Source organism: Panthera tigris, chromosome B1 (assembly GCF_018350195.1).
Source record: "Panthera tigris isolate Pti1 chromosome B1, P.tigris_Pti1_mat1.1, whole genome shotgun sequence".
Classification (NCBI taxonomy): Eukaryota; Metazoa; Chordata; class Mammalia; order Carnivora; family Felidae; genus Panthera; species Panthera tigris.
The window spans coordinates 95,295,281-95,318,680 of record NC_056663.1 but is presented as its reverse complement, the minus strand read 5'-3'; the positions used below and the strand labels follow the sequence as shown (position 1 = coordinate 95,318,680).

General features: G+C 36.9%; 1 protein-coding gene across 4 annotated transcripts in view; it reads right to left on the bottom strand.

Annotated features, from left to right (window-relative positions):
* Positions 1 to 23,400, bottom strand: part of SCLT1 (sodium channel and clathrin linker 1) — a 219,091-nt gene that overhangs the window by 132,227 nt on the left and 63,464 nt on the right. The window lies entirely within an intron of this gene.

Genomic DNA, 23,400 nt, shown 5'->3' with positions numbered 1-23,400 from the left:
AAGGAGAAAATATAGTAATATGAGGAAGCATCAGGGGACATCTGTATACTAGAGGTCTTGGAAGAACCCCACAAAAGACAGACTAAGATTTTTAAAAAGAATGAATATATTTGATGGAATCAGATATAAGAAACAAAAAACTGGGGTTATATAGCTAACAAGACATGAGGTTATAACAACAGAGAGGAGGAAAACAGACAGGAATGTTTCATCTAGTCTTAGAAAGAATAGCAACAACAAAGGCAAGATGGATCTTCCAGAGCTCAGGAGGGAAACATTTACTGTCTATTTATTATATGAATACCAACTCCCAAATCTACAGGTATATGCTTTGTAAATATTATACAAGCCTACCTACATAGGTTGGATACTAAAGCAGAATGGAGGAAATGTAAGATAGTAAAAGTATATAGTATACTGCAGCACTACAAGGAAGCTCATTTTATTTCTATTATTAAGATGAGGAAACTGAAGTTCATTCAGTTAAGCAACCTGTCCAAGTCAACAGAATATAAAAAACAATACAAATGTAGAACTGTCTGACTTCAAAGACTATGCTTTTTAAACTTTATACCACACAGAAGCACACTCTTAGATTAGGTGTGCAAATGTGGAGTATTTGCACAATATAATTGTATTTACCAATAAGATACGTATTTTGAAATAAACCAGTAATGCCCTATTAGAGGTAAAGTTCCAAACAATAAAATTAGGGATTTGTTCCTACTCCTGACTAGTATGTTCCAGAAGCAAAGTCTAATATTCCTTATGCCTGTTAAAGATGAAAAGGAAAAGATATAAACATTTTTGAGTAGGAGGTGACATTAAGTAACTCTTTAAATAACATTAAAGTAAAACAGTATGAGGAGATAGGAAAATGCCAACAAAGCCCTATTTCTTATCTTAAAAACATGCTTTCTATGCTCAGAAAACTAGCTGCCAACACATAAGCAACTGTCTGGCAATTCTTATGACTAAGCACATCTGCTCCGGACCATTTCTCACATGGGATAGTTTCCAAGAAACACTATGAATCCAAAGAGTGATCCATAAATTCCAGATTTCCATAGCATTTTTATAATAGAAGACAAAATATTATTCAAATTTGAACATGAAACATCTGAGAAAAATCTGTTATCTCAGCTAAAATAAAAGTATTACCTGGCAAAGGTACATCTGTGTATTTCTAAAACATACAAAAACTATTGGCACAACATTTTTGAAAAAAAAAGTATGCATCTATAAAAAAGATTAATGATAAACACAATGAATATACATAGACAGTGATTTATGTAGTTTAACCTTTGTTGCATCAAACATAATAAAATTCTATCAACAATTACATTTCTACCACATCAGCTCTTACGTTCTTCAATAAAATCATTTATTTATAAATCATTTTACTATCACATTTTAAAGATTTCCTGGATTTTATTTCATATTTAAATACAACATTAAACTTAAAAAAATACTTAAATGTGTCTATCATGCATTCAAACTTGGAGATGATTGGTAATAAAAACAAATTTAAAAGTCAATAGGGTTTAAAGCCAGTATCCATAATGTGAAACACTGAAAAATCTTTTAATTCAGTTTGCAAAGCTACTGTTATATTAAAAATTGTTTTTTTAGGTGTGTTGTTTTAGAAATCAAACTACTAAGTAGATCTACATTACTCCACAACTGAAGAATTTAACATATAGTTTTTCTAAATAATTACAGTCCACGAAAACAGTTGTGACCCCAAAAGGCCAATAGTCATGTACACAAATAAAAAACCCACAAAAATTTAGTTTTGCCCCTCCAATGAAATACAATTACTTAATTAACTAACTTAATGACTCAAAAAAAATTTTTTGAGTACTTGCCATGTGTCTAACACTGTGTTAGATGTTGGCAAGATATAAATGGCTAAATGAGGATCTTATGAACTAGCAAGGACAGATTAATTTGTAAAGAATTATGTACGTTAAAGTGTTAAAAATGCTGTGACAGATATATGTGCAGTCCAAAGCTGAGGCACAAAGAAAGGCATGTTTGGCTCCTACTTGAGGAAGAAGAAACCATAACGTTTCAGAAAAAGATTTCTAGAAGATGTGACACCTGAGCTGAACCTTGAAAGTTGAGAGGATATTTATCAGAGAAAGGCATTTTAGGCAGCCTGAACAATGTGAGCTAAAGTAGGGAGTTATGAAATAGCATGGTTTGTTTAGGAAACAAAATAGTTCAGAAAATTGAGGGGATGACTGACAAAATATAGAGTTAAGTAGCCAGGGGTCAAGTCATAGAAGGTTTTAATGTCATAGTGAGTAATTTGAATTAAATCCTACAGGCATTTGGTAGCCACTAAAGGAGACTGACATGATCAGATTTTATTTCAAATCATTTTGATGACAGTATGAAAAAAGAAGATGTGGAGGATAAGTCAATTTGGAGGTTACTGCTGCACTGATGGACTATGGAAACACAGTACCAACATAGTTAAACAAAACTGAAGGATCTGAGAGACATTTATAAGGTAGAGCTAGGAAAGAAAAGGATTTAGGATGCCTCCTACTTTCCTAAAGCAGAAACTGGATGGTGCCATTCATAAACATAAAAAGATACAGGAGATATGGTAAGACACAGTTTAGTACCTCTGACCTATGGGAGTAGAAATGATAACAAGAACACTGAGCTAGAAAAAATGGAATGGGACCCCATCTTTAGAAATTGTTAAATCCACAGAAGATGTGTGAAATGAAATGAGTCCAATTACAACAAGTTTGAGGCTGTATAATACATAAACTTATTAAAGACTGTTTCTACACTCAGAGCACACATGTTTAAGTTTTCAATAAGTATTAAATAAGTTGACTGACAAGTTATAGATTCTTTATATGAAGATAATATCTGTATCTGCTAATAAGATCATTCCTTAGTGGCTAATTTTTTTTTAAATAAATATTCTGATGGTGCCAATCTGATGATATGGATCTCTATGCAAGTGCTTTAGCCAATCTTTATAGTATGTCCTTTTACAAGTTTACAGTATGTCCTTTTTACAAATTATTCCTCAAAGAGATACACAAATGACAATCCTTTCCTTCAAAGATTTTACAAGGCAGATAAAAAAATCTGAGCACATATGAACTGAAAAATAACTGTTTCCATAAACCAGCTAAATATAAACAAATATAACAAAAAAGCACCCAAAGAAAAACAGCATAAAATCTCATGTTAAAATAAATAAATGCTGAGTATATCCACAAGAAAAGAAAAGTAAAAATCTGGTATAATGAATTGAGAAAAGTCTTCTTGGAGAAGGCAGGTTTTAACCAGGTTTTGAAAGTTGTAAGTTTTCTGAGAAACAGAATAATGATCAAAAGCCAAAGGAAGAAACCAAAGGCCTTTCCATGAGAAACCATAAAATAACTATTTTGAGCAGTGTGTACGTAACTGGGAGGTTGGGGAAGGGGCAGGTGAATAAAGGTTCTTAGAAACTAGGCTGAAGAGTTTTATCTCCTATGACAGAGCATCAGCAGAAACTCTTGAAAAGGAAAATGATAAAAGCTTTCATTATAAGGTCCCATGATTCTAATCTTTGTTGCACCATAAAACCAGACAGCAAATGAAACTAATATGTTTTCAGTACGAGTACAAATTTAAACAAATCTAGAATTAAAAGAGTTTTTAATTTAGTTACTCTTGGCATAGTTACAGGGGCATCTCAAAACTTAAATTCTGGTAATGTCAATATGCCCCATCATTCAGAATCTGTCAAACTTGAAAGCAACACCCTCTTCCCTAAAAGAAGCATCTGCTTATCCTTATGTTTCTTCAGATCTGTGGCAGGAAAAGCAAGCATAGTTTTATGTATACAACTACGAACTGCTTAATGTTATGCTATGGAATATTGTCAGCAAATATGGCAAAGTTGCTCATGGACAATTATACACTTAAGACTTTCTAAGCTTTAGAAAACCATTACTTCCTTTACTGATCTCTAACCTCAACTTATAATCTTTAGGCCCAAATGTCCAAAACCCAAATGAAACTTCATGCAGGTGTCAAAAACCAATGTAACCACTCTTGGTCCTTTAATAATTAACTCTCATTCTTGACTGCTGTGAATGTTGTCAGAAAACCAGGTTTAGAACTCACTAGACTAGCAATTATAAGTTATGAGCTCTAATTTGGCTCCATGAATTTGTCGTACAACCATGGACAAGACAAATAATTTCTGAGCCTTTGGTTCAGTTTGGTTTCTTCTAATATCATTAAGCTATCGTTAGCAATAAAATCCTACAATTCTTCCTCTGCCCTTTCGCCCAATATCACCAAGTTCTACCATTTTTCCTACATAGAATCTTTTATATGCATTTCAGTTTTCTATTTCTGTTTTCATCATATGACTGCAGGTCTTTGTGAACCAATTTCCTTACTCATCTTCCTTCCAGAATCATCATACCCTGATTTATACTACATACATCATAAATCACATTCTTCTTTTTTCTTCCACTCTTTCTGAACCCTGAGTGCAGAGTTGAGTTAATCACACTTCTCATCCCATGGCCCATTATCACTATTAGCTGTGAAAGACTGCTCTCATTTGTTTCTTTTATTTTCCTGTTCATTACCAATCCCTCTCTCATTCCCCCTCATTTTTAAGGTTCATATTACATTATGATATATTCTTGGACATATATATGTATACTGGAAAAATATATATTATTATTTGCATGCTTGTGTTTTTTATGCTATAGATCTATATCTCTTTTTACTGTAATATAAACCTTGTTTTTTAGATTGACGTAAATACAAGTTTCCAAATGATGCAGTTATTCCACAGGATGCAATCACCACATTTTACCTATCCATTTCCTTAGTGACAGACACTTACAATGTCTCTAATACCCAATTTTTACAAATAAAGGCAATCACTAAACTTGAAGTTAGGTATATCAGTCCTTTTAATTTTTAGATTTTATTCTTTTATAGTATATAATACATATAATATGTACACACATATATATATATATATATTTACATTTCACTTTACTAAATATCCTGATATGAATATAGCTAACTAAAAAAAATATGTTCACAATCAATACACATTACTGTTTAAAATATTTAAAATGTATACAAATTGTATCATACTATATTGTAACTTCTTTACCTTGTTATTATACTCATTATATATTTTTATTTATTATTTATTTTTAGACAAAGAGAGTGTGTGTGAGTGGGGGAGAGGTGCAGAGGGGGAGAGAGAGAAAGAGAGAGAGAATCCCAAGCAGGCTTCCCACACAGAGTGAGTAGAGCCTGATGTGGGGCTCAATCCCATGACCCTGGGATCATGACCCAAGCCGAAATCAAGAGTCATATGCTCAACTGACAGCTACCCAGGTATCCCTCCACATATTTTTGACACTGATAACTGGTATCACACTGATCACATTCTTTTAGAAGTATTTAGAAATAGTATCACATTATTTTAACTTGCATTTTCCTGATTGCTGACTTTTGACTTCATATTCTTTGCCTAATTTTCTATATTATTATTGATGTTTAAGTTAATGTATCCTCAATAGTAATGCACTGTCAATTATATGTACTGTGAATGTCTTCTCACAGAGTATGGGTTGTCCTTTCATTTGACATACTGATTCTTATAATAGAAGTTTTATATTTTAACAAATTCAAATATATCAATCTTTTCCTTTTTGGCTTGCACTTGAATTTTGATTAAGAATTACTTCTGTAGCAAAATGTTCAAGAGAGATTTTTTGATACTTTAAAACAAATTCTATAAAGTTTTGCTTTTTACATTTAGGTATTTAATCCATAAAACTGTATAAATACTTGAGGGAGGGGTTAAGATGGCAGAGAAGTAGGGGGACACTGGGCTTTCCTCATCCCTCAAACACAGCTATATTGAGGTCAGATCAATTCAAACACCCAGGAAATCAATCTGCGGAGTAGCAGAAGGATCTCTACAGTTGGAGGGAGAGAGTGAGGCAGGTGTGTGGAAGTGAACTGGAGGAGAGAAAAATGGCAGTGTCATGGAGGGGAGGGAACCCTTTCCATGGAGACAAAAGGGAGAGAAAGAGAGAGTGGCACTGAGAAAATACACCATCGAGTTTGCATAAGAGGAAAATCTCTCTGGATCATGGACTGGAGAGGAAGAAATACTGAGCGTCACAGGGTTTTTTCTGCAAATAGCATTTGGAGCTCAAACTCTGAGGTTTTGGAAGTGCATGACTTTCTCTGGAGCAGAGCTGTGGTGCACACTCCTGGGGAGGGAGCTGGCCTGGAAGTGCATAGTGTGGTGTAGGCATTTCAGGTCACATTGGGAGAGAACACTCCCCTTTTTGGAGTACTTTGGGAAGAGGGTTTATTGCCTCCCCAAAGCCAAAAGACCCTGCAGGTACCAGGCAAAGGCCTTTCATCAGCATGGGACAGAGGCACACCCCGAGGGAATATAACCTTTGCTGCTTTTAGCGGTGTGACACTATATATTTTGTGCACTATGCAGGCATGGGACTGTTTTTCAGGGACAGAGGGCTAATGACACAGGGTGCAGAGGCTCTACTCTGGAGGAGAGGGTCAGATATGCGTGGTGCCCAGTCCTTTGAGACTTTGGGTTTTGAATCCTAACTGCATACCAAAGAAAAAACAAGGGAGAACTACGGCGTAGGGCAAATCAACTGCCCTCGCTATTCTGTGTGGCACCATTTTCTCCCTACCACCAACACAGTAGGTCTTCAGAGAACAGCACAGTAGCCCCCAGTATAGGCAGACCCACTTACACTAAACCATGCCTGCCCACCCCTGTCTGGCAACTGCTTATTTACTGGAGCAAGACTGACTCTGGGCCAACGCAGCAGGCCTCTCCTCCAGACCAGCACAGCCAGCATCCCCCATGCACCAAGTGCATTGAAAATATAGTGCTTTAAATGACACCTGTGTTTTTTTTTCTCTTTTTCTTTTGGAATCAGGATTTTAGTTACCTGTTGTTTTTTTTATTTCCTTTTCTCTCTCTCTTTTTTTTTTTTGGATCTGCTTTTTTATTATTTTTCTCTTCTTTTTTTTCACCCCTTTCTTTTTCTTAGAAATAACCCTTATAGTTTTTTGATCCTGTTTGGTTTTTGTTGTTGTTCCCTTTCCTTTTCTCTTTTTTTGGGATCAGGCATTTATCCCACCCCCCCCCCCACTTTCTTCCAGGTTTACTCCAACAAAAAATTCAAAGCACACACAGTTAAAAGTTCAAACACTCCGCTACTGCAAGCAAAGAGGAGCTCTGCAGAGGACTGACCAGTGGGAAAGAGCAGCCAAAATGCAACAACAGAGTGTGCAGAGCATACAATGGAAACACTTCCTGGAGTGCCAGGCCTCAGACAGTGTATGAGCCCTTTATATATAGCAGTATTTGCAGGTGCAGGACACATAACAAGCTTCTAAAACATGCAAAAGAAAGAAACTTAGCCAGAATGACAAAACAGAAGAATTCTTGCCAAAGAAATCACAGCCAGGGACATGCTCAAAACAGATAAAAACAACATTTAGAATTTAGAACAACAGTCATAAGACTACTAGCTGGGCTTGAAAAAAGCATAGAAGATACCAGAGAAACCCCTGCTGCAGAGATCAAAGACCTAAAAACTAGTCACAATGAATTAAAACATGCTATCACTGAGATGTAAAACCAACTGGATACAGTCACAACAAGGACTGAAGAAGCAAAGAAGAGAACAGGTAATATAAAAGATAAAATTATGGAAAATAATGAAGCTGAGAAAAAAGAGGAAAAAGAAATTATCAGATCATGAGGGGAGACTTAGAGAACTAAGTGATTCCATAAAATGAAACAATATCTGTATCACAGGAGTGCCAGAAGAGAAGGGCAGGAAAAGGAAGCAGAAGGCTTATTTGAACAAATTAGAGAACTTCCTAATCTGGAGAAGGAAACAGCCATTCAAGTCCAAGAGGTACAGAAAACTCTTTTCAGAATCAACAAAACAGGTCAACACCATAACATATCCTAGTGAAACTGGCAAAATACAAAGATAAAGAGAGCATTCTGAAAGCAGCTGGGGACAAATAGTCCTTAACTTACAAGGGTAGACACATAAGGTTAGTAGCAGACCGGTTCACTGAAACTTGGCAGGCCAAAATGGAGTGGCAGGAAATATTCAATGTACAGAATGGGAAAAATACGCAGCCAAGAAATCCTTTATCCAGCAAGGCTGTCATTCAGGATAAAGGGGAGATAAAGAGTTTCCCAGACAAACGAAAACTAAAGGAGTTCATGACCACTAAACCAGCCCTGCAAGAAATTTTAAGGGGGACTCTCTGAGTGGAGGAAAAAAAAAGACCAAAGCCACAAAGACTATAAAGGACTAGAGAATGTTATCAGAAACACCAAGTCTACAGGTATCAAAATGGCATTAAAATTCATATCTTTCAATAATTACTCTGAAGGTAAGCAGAGTACATATTCCAATCATAAGACACAGGGTATCAGAATGGATAAAAAACAAGATCCATCTATATGCTGCCTATGAGAGACTCTGTTAGACCTAAACACAACTGCAGATTGAAGGTGAGGGGATGGAGAAGCATCTATCATGCTAACGGATGTCAAAAGAAAGTTGGAGTAGCCATAATTACATCAGACAAACTAGATTAAAAAAAATTTTTTTTAATGTTTATTTATTTTGAGAGACAGAGAGAGAAAGAGAGAGAGAGAGAGAGAGAGCGCCAGTAAGCATGTGAGTTGCAGAGAGGCAGAGAGAAAGGGGGACAGAATCCTAGCAGGTTCTGCACTGTCAGTGTAGAGTCCAATGCGGGGCTCAATCTCATGAATCATGAGATCATGACCTGAGCTGAAATCAAGAGTCAGATGTTTAACCAACTGAGCCACCCAGGGACCCCCACACAAACTAGATTTTAAAGCAAAGACTACAACAAGACATGAAAAAGGGTATTATAATTAAAGGGTCTATCCATCAAGAAGACCTAACAATTATAAATATTTATGCACCCAAATATATTTGGGAGCACTGAAATATATAAGAATCAACTAATAACAAACCTAAAGGAATTCATTGATAATAATACCATAAGAGTAGCAGACTTTAATACCCCACTTAAAGCAATGGACACATTATGTAAGCAGAAAATCAGTAAGGAAACAATGGCTTTTAATGACACACTGGACCAGATGGACTTAACAAATATATTCAGAACATTTCATCCTAAAGCTGAATACACATTCTTCTCAAGTGCACATGGAACATTCTCCAGAACAGATCACATACTGGGTCACAAATCAGCCCTCAACAGGTACAAAAAGACTGAGATCATACCATGGATATTTTCAGATCACAATGCTATGAAATTTGAAATCAACCCAAAGAAAAAAATATTGAAAGCCCTCAAATATAAGGAGGTTAGAAAACATGAATGGGTTAACCAGGAAATTAAAGAAGAAATTAAAAAATACATGGAAGTAAATAAAAATGAGAACACAACAGTCCAAACCCTTTGGGATGCAGCAAAGGCAGTCCTAAGTGGAAAGTACATTGCAATTCAGGCCTCTCTCAAGGAGGAAGGAAGGTACCAAATTCAAAATCTAACCCTATACCTAAAGGAGATGGAAAAGGAGTAGCAGATAAAGCCTAAAGACAGCAGAAGAAAGGGAAATAATAAAGGTTAGAATGGAAATAAAAGATATTTTTAAAAAAGGGTAGAACAATCAATGAAATTAAATGCTGATTTTTTTAAAGAATAAATAATATTGATAAACCACTAGCCAGTCTTATCAAAAAGAAAAGAGAAAGGACCCAAAGGAAAGAGGAAAGATCATAACCAACATCATAGAAATACAATTTACTGTGAAAAATTATATGCCAAAAAACTGGGCAATCTGGAAATGGACAAATTTCTAGAAACTCACACACTGCCAAAATTGAAATAGGAAGAAATTAAAAATTTGAACGGACCCATAACCAGTAAAAATTGAGAGTTTTCAAAAATTTCCCAACAGATAAGAGTCCTGGGCCAGATGTGGCTTCCCAGGGGCATTCTACCAGACATTTAAAGAAGAGTTAATACCTATTATTCTCAAACTATTCCAAAAAATAGAAATCGAAGGAAAGCTTCCAACTGTGGGGCTTCCAATTCTATGAAGCCAGCATTACCTTGATTCCAAACCCAGACAAAGACCCCACTAAAAAGGAGAATTACAAGATAATATCCCTGATGAACATGGATGCAAAAATTCTCAACAAGACACTAGCAAATCGAATCCAACAGTACATTAAAAGAATTATTTACTATGATCAAGTGAGATTTATTCCTGGGCTGCAGGACTGGTTCAATATTTGCAAATCAATCAATGTGAAACATCACTTTACTAGAAGAAAGGATAAGAACCATCTAATCCTGTCAAGAGATGCAGAAAAAGCATTTGACAAGATACAGCATCCTTTCTTGATAAAGATCCTTAAGAAGTAGGGATAGAAGAAACATAACTGAACATAATAAAGGCCATATATGAGAAATCCATAGCTAATATCATTCTCAATGGGGAAAAACTGAGAGCTTTCCTCCTAAGGTCAGGAGCATGACAGGCATGTCTATTCTCTCCACTGTTGTTCAGTATAGTACTGGAATTCCTAGCTTCAGCAGACCAAAAAAAAAAAAAAATAATAATAATAATAATAATAATAATAATAATAAAACGCATGCAAGTTGCCAAGAAAGAAGTCAAAAGTCTCACTCTTTAAAGATGACATGATACTCTACATGGAAAACCGGAAAGACCACCAAAAAACTGGTAGAACTGATATGTGAAGTCAGCAAACTCACAGGACAGTCATGCAGAAATTGGTTGCACTACTTTGCACCAATAATGAAGCAGCAGAATAAGAAATCAAGGAATTTATCCCATTTATACTTGCACCAAAAACCATAAGATACCTAGGAATAAATCTAACCAAAGTGCTAAAAAATCTGTATGCTGAAAACTATAGAAACCTTATGAAAAAAATTGAAGATGACACAAAGAAATGGAAAAATATTCCGTGCTCATGGATTGGAAAAATAAATATTGTTAAAATGTTGATACTCAAAAAAAATGTTGATATTACCCAGGGCAATCTACACATTCAATGTAATCCTTATCAAAATAACATGAGCATTCTTCACAGAGCTAGAACAAACAATCCTAAAATCTGTATGCAACTATGAAAGACAGCAAATAGCCAAAGTAATGTTGAAAAAGAAAACCAAGACTGGAAGCATTAAAATTCTGTGAACTTCAAGTTATACTACAAAGCTGTAATCATCAAGACAGTATGGTATTGGCACAAAAACAGACACATAGATCAATGGAATAGAAAACCCCGAAATGGACCCACAAATATATGGCCAACTAATCTTGAACAAAGCGGGAAAGAATATCCAATGGAAAAAAGACTGTTTCTTTAGCAAATGGTGCTGGGAGAACTGGACAGCAACATGCAGAAGAATGAAACTGGACCACTCTCTTATGCCACACACAAAAATAGATGCAAAAAGCCTGAAGGACCTACATGTAAGACCTAAAACTCAAAATTCTACCTCTTTGACCTGGACCACAGCATGTTACCAGAGGCCAGGGAAACAAAAGCAAAAATGAACTATTGGGACCTCATCAAGATACAAATGTTTCTGCACAGAGAAGGAAACAGGCAATCAACGGAATGGGAGAAGGTATTTGCAAATGACATATTGGATAACGGGTTAGTATCCAAAATCTATAAAGAACTTCTCAAACACAACACCCAAAAAACAAATAATCCAGTGAAGAAATGGGCAGAAGACATGAACAGACACTTTTCCAAAGAAGATATCCAGATGGCAAACAAACATCAAAGATGCTTGAACATCTTTGTCCTCAGGGAAATATAAATCAAAACCACAATGAGATATCATCTCACATCTGTCAGAATGGCTATGATTAACTCAGGAATCAACAGATGTTGGCAAGGATGTGGAGAAATGAGAACCCTCTTGCACTGTTGGTGAGAGTGCAAACTGGTGCAGCTGCTCTGGAAAACAGTGTGGAGGTTCCTCGAAAAATTAAAAATAGAACTACCCTATTACCCAGGAATAGCACCACCAGGAATTTATCCAAAGGATACAGGACTGCTGATTCACAGGGGCACACGTACCCCAATGTTTACAGCAGCACTTTCAACAATAGCCAAATCATGGAAAGAGCCCAAATGTCCATCAACTGATGAATGGATAAAGACGATGTGGTTTATATATACAATGGAATACTACTTGGCAATGAGAAAGAATGAAATCCTGCCATTTGCAGCAATGTGGATGGAACTGGAGGATATTATGCTAAGTGAAATAAGTCAGAGAAAGACAGATATATGTTTTCATTCATATGTGATCTTGAGAGACTCAACAGAAGACCATGGGGGAAGAGAAGGGGAAAAAAAAAGTTACAGAGAGGGAGGGAGGCAAACCATAAGAGACTCTTAAATACAGAGAACAAACTAAGGGTTGATGGGGGTGCAGGCAAGAGGGGGAAATGGGGGGAGGGCACTTGCTGGGATGAGCACTGGGTGTTATATGTAAGTGATGAATCACGGGAATCTACCCCCAAAACCAAGAGCACACTGTATACACTGTGTGTTAGCCAATTTGACAATAAATTATTAAAAAAACTAAATAAACAGAATTAAAGGAAAAAAAAAGAAAATACAGCTACCCTATGACTCAGCAATTGCACTACTAGGTATTTAATCCAAAGGATACAAAAATGCTGATTAAAAAGGGCACATGCACCCCAATGTTTATAGCAGCACTATCAACAAAAACCAAATTACGGAAAGAGCCCAATGTTCGTTGACTTATGAATGGATAAAGAAGATGTGGTGGGTGTACACACACACATACAGACACACACACAAGCAATGGAATTAGTCAGCTATGAAAAATAATGAAATCTTGCCATTTACAACAAGGTGGATAGAACTAGAGTGTTATGCTAAGTGAAATAAGTCAGTCAGAGAAAGACAAATATTATATGATTTCACTCATACATAGAATTTAAAAAACGAAACAGATGGAACATAGGGGAAAGGAAGGAAAAGTAAGAAAAACAGAGAGGGAGGCAAACCATAAGAGACTCTTAAATACAGAGAAGACACTGAAGGTTGCCAGAGCAGAAGTGGGCAGGAGGATGGGCTAAATGGGTGATGGGTATTAAGGCAGGCACTTGTTGGGATGAGCACTGGGTGTTACATGTAAGTGATAAATCACTAAATTCTACTCCTGAAACCAATACTACACTGTATTTTAACTAACTTGACTTGTAAAACAAAAACAAAAAAACACATAAATACTTAAATGTGTACAGAAAAACATTATAGTTTTTTTTCTTCATAGAAAACAACCATTCCTGACATGATTTTGACATCAGTTTCCCTACTGATTTATACTATCTCCTCTGTCGTATACTAAATTTCTTTTTTTCTCTTTTTTAAATAGCTTATTCATTTAATTGGAAAGAGAGCATACATGTAGGAGGGGCAGAGAGAGAGAGAATCTCAAGCAGGCTCTGCACTAATTCATGAACCATGAGGTCATGACATGAGCCGAAATCAAGTTTAACTGAGTCATGCGGGTGCCCCCTAAATTTCTATATAGTCTTTATTCTGTTCTATTTGGCCAAACTCATGTTCTTGCAAATAACACTGCATTTTATTCTCTACAGGATGGTTTTGGTAAATGGTACTTTACTATTTCATGATGTTAGGATTACATTACCATGTTTTTCTCTCTCAGACACATATATACACACAAATTATAGAGGTTTTTAATACAAACTATGTTAAGGTTAATTTTAAAGATCTGGGAAACTTATAGGAAATTTAATCTTCCTATCCAAGTATGGCTGACCATTGATAAAAACTGGAGTTAGGAGCACCAAACCCCCCATGTAGTCAAAAATCCACATATAATGTTGACCCCCTCAAAAGTCAAGTAATAGTCTACAGTTAACCTGAAACATACAGTTGATTAACACGTATTTTGTGTGTTTTACATATTATATACTGTATTCTTACAATAAAGTAAGGTAGAAGAAGAAAAATGTTAAGAAGATCCTAAGGAAGAAAAAACACATTCATAATATTGTATGTATTTATTGAAGAATGTCTGCATACAAATGGACCCATGAAGTTCAAACCTGTGTTGTACATGGGTTAACTGTACTGATCTATTCCAGTGCCATGGCTGTCAACACTATTCTTATGTTGATCATCAAAAGTCTTGTACCCTGAGTGCAGATCTCTACTGAATTGCTTGTTAATGGTTATCACCAGTAGGATTTCCAGTAGTTACTGCAAGGCCAATTTGTCCAAACTGCCCCCTCCCCCACCATCTGGCCACCTATACATAGACTTCTCAGTTCATTCTTCCACTTGCTTGTGGAAAAAAACTTTAAGTCATCCTTGATACTTCAATCTCTCTGTTACCTCTTTCAAATCTATCAGGAATCTACCATACAAAATGTTAAAAACAAAACAAAACAAAACCATTTCCAGAATCTGACCACGTCTTACCAGCTCCCACTGCCACCACCACAGCCCTAGTCAACCTGAGTCCCACTGCAGCTTTGGTTACTGTAATACCCTCCTTACTGGTCTCCTTGCTTCCAATTCTTCCTCTTTACAGTCTACTTTCCAATATGGCAGTCTGAGTGATCAATCCTATTAGAATATAAGTCAGATTGTGTCAATCTCCTGTTAAAAACCATTCCTATTTCGCCCACAGTAAAAAGCCAAAGTGCTCACTACAGCCTACAAGGCCCCATATCACTGTGTCTTCCACCCTCGATATCATTTCTGATTTAATCTTTTACTACTCTCATCCTCCTATTTTATACTCTATTCCACATATAGTAGTGAGAAAGAGTCTGAAAAAAATGGCACCAAATTCTTGACTATCTATATCAACATCTGTGCAACATGATGTTGAAAATCTTTCCATCAAAAGGAGTATCTATTTCCCTATCCTTTGAATTTGGATTGACTTGGTGATGTGCCTCACCATGGATAATTGACAAATATGACTCTAAAGAGGCTTGAAAAGTATTTTCAACCTACGCAATGGCAAGTGCTATACTTGGAATACTGTTTCCCTGCATTCTATGGATAATCTGTTCATACCCTTCAAGTCTTTGTTCATATCTCAACTATTCAGTGAGGTTTACTTTGAATACTCTATTTAAAATTGCAGGAGAGGGGCAAGATGGCAGAAGAGCATGGAAGGTTTTTTTGTTTGTTTGTTTGTATTTTTTTTCTGTATTGTTTTTGCATTTGTATTTTTTGTTTGTATTTTTGCATTTTGTGTCTCGCATTCATGAAATACAGCCAGACCAACACTAAACCTTCCTGCACGCCTAAAAAACTAATTTGAGGATTAACACAATAATCTGCATAACCTGAACCATAGAACTTAGCAGGTAGGCAGTGCGGAGAGGTGAACTGGGGGAGAGAGAAGCTGCAGAGGGCAGGGAGCTGTTTTTACTTGCAGAGAGAGGACAGAGAATGGGGGAGTATGGGAAAAGCACACCACCCAAAGCAGCTGGAGAGAAGGGGAAAAGTGGAAACAGCCGCAGGGACTGAATAAAAACGGGAAAAAGGAGAAAGGAGAGTGTTTAAATTCTATGAAAACTCTATAAAACAGGGGGAGCACAGACTCTGAAACTCTGCAGCTCCATACCTGGTGGTGCTCTGGTGGGAAGGGTGAATCCACAGGAGCAGAGAGTGAGGTCTGGGAGTCCTGGGGCCACACAAGAAAAGGCAATTGCCTTCTGGGAGGACATTTGGTAGAGGCCATGTAGCCACCCTACAGCCAAAGGTCCTCACAGACCCCAGAGAAAAATGACATTCACCGGTGCCGGAAGAAGGACGTTAAGGGGGAAGCCAAGTGCCAGATATGTGTTGTGACTTACCATAATCCCTGAAACACTGCTGCTACATGATTGCGAGAAGTTTTTCTGGGGTGGTCTGGAATCCAGCCACAGATTCTGGACATCGGCAGCAGCACGGTCCTGCGAACATTTCTGGGTGCGGCTGGCACCCAGCCATTGCTCTGTGAACCCTCCCCCCAGAGGATCTGAGAGGGTCAAAACCACAGTCCCTCAGAAGTGAGGAGCTGCAAAAACAGTGCTGCATCTGAGATAAAACTAAGAAGGAAAGTGGCACCTGGCAACCTGATGGCTTGGTCACGGACAATGTAAAAGTAGGGAGTGGACGGAAGCCTGAGACAAAGGACAGGTGTGCGATTGCTGATCAGGCAGTACAGAGTTCTGATAACAGAGACTGGGTAGCTGGGTGATGCCATTTTCACCTCTCCCACGCATACGCATACACAACTACAAGTGCCACAACAATCCACCCCAGTAAGCTAAACGGTGACATCTAGTGGAGAATGGAGCTGTTACATTAAGCCCCACACAACTGGGCTAACCTCACTCTTCAGGAACACCACAAGTCTCTCCGCTTGCTTCGTTTATGGACTATAAAGTGCTTCAGAGTTTGACTTCCAGGGGAAAACAATGCAATTTCAATCGTATTTCAGTGTGTTAGTTGGTCCATCTATTCAATTTTTTTTCGTTTCTCTTTTCTTCAATACAGAAAGAAAAAATGTTATTTCTATTTTCAATTTTTATTGAAAATATATTTAACTTCTTCCAGTATACCTTTTACAGTTTTGTAAATTTCTCAAATTCTATTTTATTTCCATAATTTCATTTTATCTATTTATTTTTTGAAAATTTCAGACATTTTCCTTTTTTCCCCCTTTCCCCTTTTTTCTCTAATCTATCAAGCTCCTTACAACAACCAGACCAAAACACACCTATGATCTAACATCATTTATTTGATTTCTTTTTGGGTTGTTTTTTTTTCCTTATCAATTCCTTTTCTTCCTTCAAAATGATGAAACAAAGGAATTCACCCCAAAAGAAAGAGAAGGAAGAAACCACAGCCAGGGAATTAACACAGATACAAGCAAGATGTTTGAACCACAATTTAGAATCACGATAATAAGAATACTAGCTGGGGTTGAAAATAGATTGGAATACCTTTCTGTGGAGATAAAAGAAGTAAAAAGTAGTCAGGATGAAATAAAAAATGGTATAACTGAGCTGCAATCTGGAATGGATGCCACGACAGCAAGGATGTATGAGGCAGAGCAGTGAATCAGTGATATAGAAGACAAATTTATGGAGAATAAAAAAGCAGAAAAAAGAGGGAGACTAAGACAAAAGAGCACGATTAAGAATTGGAGAAATCAGTGACTCAAAAGGAACAAGAACAGAATCACAGGAGTCCCAGAAGATGAAGAGAGAGAAAAAAAGGTAGAAGGGTTATGTGAGCAAATCGTAGTGGAAAACTTTTCCTAACCTGGGGAAAGGCACAGACATCAAAATCCAGGAAGAACAGAGGACTTCCATTAGATTCAACAAAAACCGACCATCAACAAGGCATATCATAGTCAAATTCACAAAATACTCAGGAAAGGAGAGAATCATGAAAGTAGCAAGGGAAAAAGAGTCCCTAATCTACAAGGTAAGACAGATCAGGTTTGCAGCACACCTATCCACAGAAACTTGGCAGGCCAGAAAGGAGTGGCAGGATATATTCAATGTGCTGAATCAGAAAAATATGCAGCCAAGAATTCCTTATCCAGCAAGACTTTCATTCAAAATAGGAGAGATTAAAAGTTTCCCACACAAAAAAAATTAAAGGAGTTCATGTCCACTAAACTAGCCCTACAAGAAATTTTAAGGGGGACTCTCTGAGGAGAGAAAAGATGCAAAAAAACCCATAAACCAAAAAAACAAAAAAAAAACAAAAAAACCCCAAAAGCAACAAAGACTAGAAAGAACCAGAGAACACTACCAGAAACTCCAACTCTATAAGAAACATAATGGCAATAAATTCATATCTTTCAGTACTCACTCTAAATGTCAATGGACTAAATGCTCCAATCAAAAGATATAGGGTAACAGAATGGATAAGAAAACAAGATCCATCTATATGCTGTTTACAAGAGACCCACTCTAGACCTAAAACTACCTTCAGATTGAAAGTAAGGGGATGAAGAACCATGTATCATGCTAATTAATGGTCAACAAAAGAAAGCTGGAGTAGCCATACTTATGTCAGAAAATCTAGACTTTAAGATAAAGACTATAACAAGAAATGAAGAAGGGCATGATCATAAATAAGGGGACATTCCACCAAGAAGACCTAACAATTGTTAACATTTATGCTCCAAATGTGTGAGCTCCCAAAAATATAAATCAATTAATCAAAAAGATAAACTCATTGATAATAATACCATAATAGGAGGGGACTTCAACACCCCACTTACAGCAATGGACAGATCATCTAAACAAAAAAATCAATAAGGAAACAATGGCTCTGAATGATACACTGGACCAGACGGACTTAACAGATATAATCAGAACACTTCATCCAAAAGCAGTGGAATATACATTCTTCTCCAGTGCACACGGGACATTCTCCAGAATAGATCACATACTGGGACACAAATCAGCCATCAACAAGTATAATAAGATCGAGATGATACCGTGCATATTTCCAGATCACAACTCTATGAAACTCGAAATCAACCACAATAAAAAATTTGGAAAGGTAACAAATACTTGGAGACTAAAGAACATCCTACTAAAGAATGAACGGGCCATCCAAGAAGTTAAAGAGGAAATTAAAAAGTTCATGGAAGCCAATGAAAATGGTAACACCATAGCCCAAAACCTCTGGGACACAGCAAAGGCAGTCATAAGAAGGAAGTATATATAGTAATCCAGACCTTCCTAAACAAGGAAGAAAGATCTCAGAGACACAACCTAACCTTACACCTTAAAGAGGTGAAAAAAGAACAGCAAATAAAAACTCAAACCAGCAGAAGACAGGAAATAATAAAGATTAGAGTGAAATGAATGCTACTCAAACCTCCCCCCCCCCAAAAAAAAAAAACAGAACAGATCAATGAAACCAGAAGCTGGTTCTTTGAAAGAATTAAAAACTTTGATAAACCCTTCACCAGGTTGATCAAAAGAAACAGGAAAGGACCCAAATAAATACAATCAAGAATGAAAGAGGAGAGGCCACCACCAACACAGCAGAAATACAAACAATAATAAGAGAATATTATGAGCGATTATAAACCAATAAAACAGCAATCTGTAAGTAATGGACAAATTCCTAGAAACATACAAACTACCAAAAGAGAAACAGGAAGAAACAGAAAATTTGAACAGACTCATAACCAGTAAAGAAATCAAATCAGTAATCAAGAATCTCCCCCAAAACAAGAGTCCATGGCCAGACAGCTTTCCAGGGGAATTCAACCAAACACTTTTTTTTTTTTAATTTTTTTTTAATGTTTATTTTTGAGACAGAGAGAGACACAGAATGAGCGGGGAAGGGGCAGAGAGAGAGGGAGACACAGAATGTGAAGCAGGCTCCAGGCTCTGAGCTGTCAGCACAGACCCTGATGCAGGGCTCGAACTCACGAACTGTGAGATCATGACCTGAGCCAAAGTTGGACACTTAATCGACTGAGCCACCCAGGCGCCCCTTCAACCAAACATTTAAGGAAGAGTTAACACCTATTCTCTTGACGGTGTTCCAAAAAACAGAAATGGAAGGAAAACTTCCAAACTCTTTCTATGAAGCCAGCATTACTTTGATTCTAAAACCAGACAAAGACCCCACTAAAAAGAACTACAGACCGATTTCCCTGATGAACATGGATGCAAAAATCCTCAACAAGATATTAGCCAACCGGATCCAACAATACATTAAAAAATTATTCACCACGACCAAGTAGGATTTATACCTGAGATGCAGGGCTGGTTCAATATCCAAAAAACAATCAATGTGATGCATCACATCAATAAAAGAAGGACAAGAACCACATGATCCTCTCAAAAGATGCAGAGAAAACATTTGACAAAATACAGCATCCTTTCTTGATAAAAACCCTCAAGAAAGTAGGGATAGAAGGATCATACCTCAAGATCATAAAAGCCAAATATGAAAGACTCAACGCTAATATCATCCTCAATGGGGAAACACTGAGAGCTTTCCTCCTAAGGTCAGGAACAAGACAGGGGTGTCCACTCTCACCACTGTTATTCAACATAGTATTAGAAGTCTTAGCCTCTGCAATCAGACAACACAAAGAAATAAAAGGCATCCAAATTGGCCAGGAGGAGGTCAAACTTACATGATATTCTATATGGAAAACCCAAAAGATTCCACCAAAAAACCTCTGGAATTGGTTCATGAATTCAGCAAAGTTGCAGGATACAAAATCAATGCACAGAAATCGGTTGCATTCCTGTACATCAACAATGAAGCAACAGAAAGAGAAACCAAGGAATCAACCTCATTTACAATTGCACCAAAACCCATAACATACCAAGGAATAAATCTAACCAAAGAGGTGAAAAAATTATACACTGACAACTATAGAAAGCTTATGAAACAAGTGAAGACAACACAAAAAAAATGGAAAAATATTCCATGCTCCTGGATAAGAAGAATAAATATTGTTAAAATGTCGATACTACCCAAAGCAATCTACATATTCAATGCAATCCCTATCAAAATAACAGCAGCACTCTTCACAGAGCTAGAACAGTCTAAAATTTGTGTGGAACCAGAAAAGATCCAAATAGCCAAAGCAATCTTGGAAGAGGAAACCAAAGTAGGAGGCATCACAATCCTGGACTTCAAGCTGTACTACAAAGCTGTAATCATCAAGACAGTATGGTACTGGCACAAAAACAGACACGCAGATCAATGGAACAGAATAGAGAACCGAGAAATGGACCCACAAACGTATGGCCAACTAATCTTTGACAAAGCAGGAATGAATATCCAATGGAAAAAAGACAGTCTCTTTAGCAAGTGGTGCTGGGAAAACTGGACAGAGACATGCAGAAAAATGATCCTGGACCACATTCTTACACCATACACAAAATTAAACCCAAAATGGATGAAAGATCTAAACATAAGACAGGAAGCCATCAAAATCCTCGAGGAGAAAGCAGGCAAAAACCTCTTTGATCTTGGCTGCAGCAACTTCTTACTCAACACATCTCCAGAGGCAAGGGAAACAAAAGCAAAAATGAACTATTGGGACCTTATCCAAATAAAAAGCTTCTGCACAGCAAAGGAAACAGTCAGCAAAACTAAAAGGCAACTGACAGAATGGGAAAAGATATTTGCAAATGACATTAGATAAAGGGTTAGTATCCAAAATCTGTAAAGAACTTGTCTAATTCAACACCCAAAAAACCAAATAATCCAGTGAAGAAATGGGCAAAAGACATGAATAGACACTTCTCCAAAGAAGACATCCAGATGGCCAACTGACACATGAAAAACTACTCAACATCACTCATTATCAGGGAAATACAAATCAAAACCACAATGAGATACCATCTTATACCTGTCAGAATGGCTAACGTTAACTACTCAAGCAACAACAGATGTTGGCGGAGAAAGAGGATCTCTTTTGCACTGCTGGTGGTAATGCAAACTGATGCAGCCACTCTGGAAAACAATATGGAGGTTCCTCAAAAAATTAAAAATAAAACTACCCAATAACCCAGCAATTGCACTACTAGGTATTTAGCCAAGGGATACAGGTATGCTGTTTCAAAGGTACACATGCACGCCCATGTTTATAGCAGCACTAACAATAGCCAAAGTATGAAAAGAGCCCAAATGTCTATCGATGGATGAATGAATAAAGAAAAGTGGTGTGTATACATACAATGGAGTATTACTTGGCAATCAAAAAGAATGAAACCTTGCCATTTGCAGTTACATGGATGGAACTAGAGGGTATTATGTACGCTAAGCGAAATTAGTCAGAGAAACAGAAACATCCTATGACTTAACTCATATGAGGACTTTAAGATACAAAACAGATAAACATAAGGGAAGGGAATCAAAAATAATATAGAAACAGGGAGGGGTATGAAACGTCAGAGATTCTTAAATATGGAGAACAAACAGAGGGTTACTGGAGGGTTGTGGGAAGGGGAACGGGCTAAATGGGTAAGGGGCATTATGGAGTCCGCTCCTGAAATCACTGTTGCACTATATGCTAACTAACTTGGATGTAAATTAAAAAAAAAAATTATAAATAACCTAAAAAAATAAATAAAATAAAATTTCAAGCCCACCACTACTACGTTCCCCTCATAGCAGGAGTATCTTTGCTATTCAAGGTAGGCCTCTGGGACCATGTCTGAGTTTATGCTAATGAAGTGACACAAGGTAGGAATGGGAGCTGGGCCATGCTGGAAAGTGCAATCAGGTAATTAGAGAGTTGAGGCTTTGAGCCATGTAATATAGGCCTGACTTCTTGACTTCCAGGGAGAGAAGGTAGACTGGAGATTGAATTCAATCAAAACGCCAATGATTCAATCAGTCATGATATTTAAATTGCAAAAGTATAGTCAAATAATGTTTTATTGGATGACACAGTCATTGAGAAATATCATTAAAAAAGTAAATTTATTTAGATTTAAAACAAATCATAGGCATATAATAAAAATACAATAAAATGTCTGGACACTAAGGCTTAGGTCAGCTTCCTAGTTGGTGAACACAGTGATGTGCCAGGAGGGTGCTGCACCCTAGTTCCATGGGCAGAGGACATGAGAGTTCTAATTTTGAGATCTTACTAGATCTCACTCAATGGGTCTCTTCTTTTGGCTGGTTCTGATTTGTGAACTTTATAATAAAATTTTAATCATTAAGTATAGTGCTTTCCTGAGTTCCCTTAGACATTGTAGAGAATTACTGTGGGGACACTTGTATTTGGAGCCAGTTGGCCACGAGTGTGGGTGGCCCAGGGATCCCTAAACTTGAATCCTAGTGAGGGTTCTTATTGGGGATTGTGCTCTTAATCTGTGGAGTCTGGACTAAACATGGGTAGTGCCAGAACTGCACTGCAACTTGTATACTTTCATACTATCTAGAGTTTTCTCTAATGGACTTATATTAGTTTTATAATTAAAATAAGACACTTCCATTTGGAAGAAAGAGAAATAAAATCTTGGGATTGAATACTATTTTAAAATGTAAAATCATTAACATCAAAAGAAATATAGAGGACCAAATAAGAGCCCTTGAATAGAAATGTCTAGGGGAAAAGAATGTAAATTTATTTAAATTAAATTAAAAAGCTGATAAAGGCATAAAATTTTGTGAAATGCATTCTTCTTTTTTTAAAATAGCAAAATGTTATTTTGTGGGGCCAAATACATGATGGTGTAAAAAACGA